Below are 5,913 nucleotides of genomic sequence, written 5' to 3' on the forward strand. Positions count from 1 at the left end.
AAAGACTTTATTCTGTTAAGTCTGACAGCATATATGTTCCAAAGTACAGAAATCACAATGGTGATATTGTTGATATGAAGCCTAATACTGCACAGATCAGAACATATCTTGGTATTAAGGGGCTTGAATTTAATCTAGAGTCTGACAAAGCTTATGTCATAAGACTAGATCAGGAGTTGAGAAAAGCAAAGATTAATGATCTCAGAGCTGCAATATTTCAAACTGGTGAAGATACTGCAGAGCTTAAAGATGTCAAACGGAGAATGATTGATGAACTCAGATATGCTGAGAAATGTTTGTTGAAGAATTATCTCAGAACAACTCCTGACATCAGAGAGATCAGAAAATGATGAAGCCAAGTCGAAGATCTACAACTGCTTAAATTCTGATGTGTATACAGACTAAAGTTGTTATCAGAAGTTGAATTGGTAAAAGCTTTAAGGACTGTAAGTTGTAGTTATCTTGTCTAATTCTCATGCATTTGTACTTAATGTTTTTGACATCATCAAATATCTGTTAAACTTGTATATTTTGCTAATTTACAAGTTGGGGGAGATTGTTAGATATATTTGATAATGTCATGGCTAATATGTTTTATGTTTAGATTTCAGATCTTATTTGAACAGGACAAATCAGTACTTAACTGATCAGTACTTATACTGGACGTCAGGACTTAAGGGATATCAGTACTTATGTTATCAGGAGATAATCATCAGAAGTTAGATATCAGAACTTAAGTGCTGAAGGACGATTAGATAAAGACAGTAGCTGATTAAAGGAAAGAAGATCAAGATAAACATAAGAAGAGATATGCATGAAGAAGGAATTCCATAAAGAATGGAATACTTGGAAGAAAAGATATCTGATTGATATATATTAGGAAGCAGAATTATATTCCATATCAATTAGCGATTATCTTGTAACTGTGTAATATATAAACACAGACATAGGGTTTACACTAGAAGTGTTATCATTATCGAGAATATTATTTACTGTAACCCTAGCAGCTCTCGTGATATTTTGTTCATCATTGAGAGATAACAGTTCCAGATTGTAACAGAGTTTATTGTTTCAATAAAGTTTGTTTTCTGTTACATAAGTTCTTGAAGTTTGATTTGATTGTAATAAACACTGTATTCACCCCCTCTACAGTGAAAGTGTGACCTAACATACTAGCTATAGTGTCACCACACAAATGTCTATGAGATCAGACATCCTTCATAATGAAGCAAGCATAGTATGTACCGATCTTTGCGGATTATTAATTATCAGTTAGTAATCCTACGACCAGGAACTATTTAAGTTTAGAGTTATCATCTTTTAGGTCTCATTATTATGATCTCATCACAATCCATAAAAAGCTTTACTCTAAACTGTGATATATCTTATTTAAACATTTAAATAGATAGAGCCAGCAATAAAAACAAAACAAGTATTTTATTAATATCAATGAAATCAAAACAGATTACATAAAAGTTATTCCTAAATCCTCATACATGATTGGACCTAGGATATATATCTTTCAATCTCCCAACGGCTTCTTTTGCAGCCTCACTTGCAGCTATATATTCTGCTTCCGCTGTGGAGTCAGCCGTTCTAGACTGTTTGGAACTCTTCCAACTAATCGCACCACCATTTAGAGTAAACATGTACCCTGACATGGATTTGCTATCACTTTCTGATTGAAAACTAGAGTCAGTATAACGCTCTATTTTCAACTCAGATTCACCACCAAAAACAAGAAAAATGTCATGAGTCCTTCGCAAGTACTTAAGGATGTTTTTCACTGCTTTTCAGTGGTCTTCACCTGGATTGGACTGATATATGCTCGTCACACTAATTGAATAAGCAACATCAGGCCTTGTACACAACATCGCGTACATGATAGATCCTATTGATGAAGCATAAGGAATCTTACTCATACGTTCTCGTTCCTCAGGTGTCTTAGGAGACATTTTTTCGGAAAGGGACACTCCATGGCTCATCGGTATGAGACCTCTTTTGGAGTTTTCCATGCTAAACCTTTTAAGCACTTTCTGGATGTATGTACCCTGGGTAAGACCTATCATTCTTCTAGATCTATCTCTATAGATCTTCATACCGAGAATGTAGGATGCTTCTCCCAAGTCCTTCATGGTGAAGTTCTTTGATAGCCATACTTTGACTGATTGTAGCATCGATATATCATTTCCTATAAGAAGTATGTCATCCACATACAATAAAGAAATGTTATCGTGCTCCCACTAACCTTCTTGTACACACATGGTTCATCTATGTTTTTGATAAAACCAAACTCTTTGATTGTCTCATCAAAACGGATATTCCATCTACGAGAAGCTTGCCTTAAACCATATATGGTTCGCAGCAGCTTACACACTAGGTGTTCATTTCCCTTGGAAAGAAAACCCTCTGGCTGTGTCATATACACTTCCTCCTCAAGTTCCCCATTGAGGAAGGCCGTTTTCACGTCCATTTGCCAGATCTCATAGTCGTAGTAAGCAGCAATCGCAAGCAAAATCCGAATTGATTTTAACAGGGCTACAGGCGAAAAAGTTTTATCAAAGTCAATCCCTTGCCTTTGTTAGAATCCTTTTCCTACGAGCCTGGCCTTATAGGTCTCCACCTGGCCATTTGCTCCAATCTTTCTTTTGTATACCCACTTGCACCTAATAGGCTTAACACCTTCAGGCGCCTCAACCAGAGTCCATACTTGGTTGGTATACATAGATTCCATTTTGCATTTCATGGCACTATGCCATTTCTCTGAGTCAACACTACTCATAGCCTCATTATAGGTCACAGGGTCGTCATCATCAATGATTGAAAACTCATTGTCATTCTCAATGACAAGGCCATAATACCTCTCAGCTTGGCGAGACACTCTCCCTGTCCTACGAATGGGATGTTCCACAGAAGGTTGTTCATTCTGAACATGTGTTTCCACTTAATTCGTAGTAGTTTGTGCTTCTTGAACTTCATCAAGTTCAATTTTGCTCCCACTGTTTCCTTCAAGGATAAACTCCTTTTCCAAGAAGGTAGCATCTCTGGAGACAAACACCCGATGATCGGTGTAAAAGTAATACCCCAAAGTCTCTTTAGGATATCCCACAAAATTACATTTTGCGGATCGAGATTCCAGCTTATCTGGGTCAACTTTCTTGACATAAGATGGACATCCCCAAATCTTAACGTGTTAAGACTCGGTTTCCTTTCTTTCCATATCTCATATTGTGTTTGAGGAACATATTTGGAAGGCACCTTATTTAGTAAATATGCTGAGGTTTCCAATGCATAACCCCATAGGAATACTGGAAGATTTGCATAGCTCATCATGGACCGAACCATGTCTAACAAAGTTCGATTTCTCCTTTCAGATACCCCATTTAACTGTAGAGTATATGGAGGAGTCCACTGGAGAATATTACCATTTTCTTTGAGATAATCTAGAAACTCTCCATTCAAGTATTCACCACCTCGATCTGATCGAAGAGTTATAATATTGTGTTTGGTTTGTTTCTCCACTTCCTGTTTATATTCTTTGAACTTTTCAAAGGCTTCAGACTTGTGTTTCATCAAATACACATATCCGAATCTAGATCTATCATCTATGAAAGTAATGAAGTACGAAAATCCACCAATGGCTTGCGTAGACAATGGTCCACATACGCTGAAGGAGTAATTTGCTGAGAATATCATTTTAAAATGTATTTTTGGGAGATTATTATGGTATTTTCTGTTTACCTACTGTTTTTGAGCACTTGAGTCAATGAACGCGGGTGCAGCATATACTGGAGCCGGCCAACAATAACAGTAGGTAATTGAATTTCTGTTCTGTGATTTTGCGCTGTAACTGCTGTGCAGACTATCTCACTGGTCTATTCACTTCTGTTTGTTTCTACTGTTTTAGGCTATTGTTTCTTTCAGTTTAGTCATCTTGGTTGGTTGTAATTGCTTGATTAATTAGTTTAGCCTGTTTTAACTTATGTGTATGGAGTTCCTGGAATCTTGTTTTGATTAGGCAGTTCCTGGAGTTTAGAAATAATGTAATGGAAAATACTCTCTGGACTTTGGTCCGCAATAGGTAGTCGTGTTTATAAACACCTTATATATTTATACAAGGTTGATCTGATGTTACCGTCAACACTTAATCATTTAACCTTCTAAAAAAATTATTCACCCAACTCTCAAACTTAATATTTAGATAGTAATTAGTATCTCCGATACTTCAGTCACAATTATGGTAGGTAATAACTGAATATTTATAAATCACTCTTTTTCCTTTCATTTCAAAAGAAACTTTAGATCTTAAAGTTACAAATAATTAGGCACTACTTATGAGCTAAAATGGACATAATGCAACATTAAATTTCATCCAGTAGTGCTATGCGATTGTGGTTTGCAGCAAAGAATATCATTTGGTTTGCAGGCTCAAATTATATCTATTTTTTCAATTTATTCTGTTCATGGCAGAATAGCCACTGCCTCTACCCACACAAACGAATAAAGGTGAAGGAGCTGAAGGAGTAATTTGCTGTTCATGCAGAATGGCCACTGCCTCTACCCAAAACATGTATCCTGACATGGATTTGCTATCACTTCTGATTGAAAACTAGAGTCAGTATAACCCTCTATTTTCAACTCAGATTCACCACCAAAAATAAGAAAAAGGTCCTGAGTCCTTCGCAAGTACTTAAGGATGTTTTTCACTGTTTTTCCAGTGGTCTTCACCTGGATTGGACTGATATATGCTCGTCATACTATTGAATAAGCAATATCAGGCCTTGTACACAACATCGCGTACATGATAGATCCTATTGCTGAAGCATAAGGAATCTTACTCATACGTTCTCTTTCCTCAGGTGTCTTAGGAGACATTTTTTCGGAAAGGGACACTCCATGGCTCATTGGTATGAGCCCCTCTTTTGGAGTTTTCCATGCTAAACCTTTTGAGCACTTTCTGGATGTATGTACCCTGGGTAAGACCTATCATTCTTCTAGATCTATCTCTATAGAGTCTTCATACAGAGAATGTAGGATGCTTCTCCCAAGTCCTTCATGTGAAGTTCTTTGATAGCCATACTTGACTGATTGTAGCATCGATATATCATTTCCTATAAGAAGTATGTCATCCACATACAATACAAGAAATGTTACCCCGCGCATCCCACTACCCTTCTTGTACACACATGGTGTCATCTATGTTTTGATAAAAACCAAACTCTTTTGATTGTCTCATCAAAACGGATGTTCCATCTACGAGAAGCTTGCCTTAAACCATATATGGTTCGCAGCAGCTTACACACTAGATGTTCATTTCCCTTGGAAGAAAACCCTCTGGCTGTGTCATATACACTTCCTCCTCAAGTTCCCCATTGAGGAAGGACATTTTCACGTCCATTTGCCAGATCTCATAGTCGTAGTAAGCAACAATCGCAAGCAATATCCGAATTGATTTTAACAGGGCTACAGGCGAAAAAGTTTCATCAAAGTCAATCCCTTGCCTTTGTTAGAATCTTTTTCCCACGAGCCTGGCCTTATAGGTCCCCTGGTCATTTGCTCCAATCTTTCTTTGTATACCCACTTGCACCCAATAGGCTTAACACCTTCAGGAGCCTCAACCAGAGTCCATACTTGGTTGGTATACATAGATTCCATTTCGGATTTCATGGCACTATGCCATTTCTCTGAGTCAACACTACTCATAGCCTCATTATAGGTCACAGGGTCTCATCATCAATGATTGACAACTCATTTCATTCTCAATGACAAGGCGATAATACCTCTCAGGTTGGCGAGACACTCCCCCTGTCCTACGAATGGGCTGTTCCACAGAAGGTTGTCAGTTTGAACATGTTTTACACTTGATCCGTAGTAGTTTGTGCTTCTTGAACTTCATCAAGTTCAATTGCTCCC

The sequence above is a fragment of the Apium graveolens genome, chromosome 2 (assembly GCF_009905375.1).
Source record: "Apium graveolens cultivar Ventura chromosome 2, ASM990537v1, whole genome shotgun sequence".
In the NCBI taxonomy this organism is placed as follows: Eukaryota; Viridiplantae; Streptophyta; class Magnoliopsida; order Apiales; family Apiaceae; genus Apium; species Apium graveolens.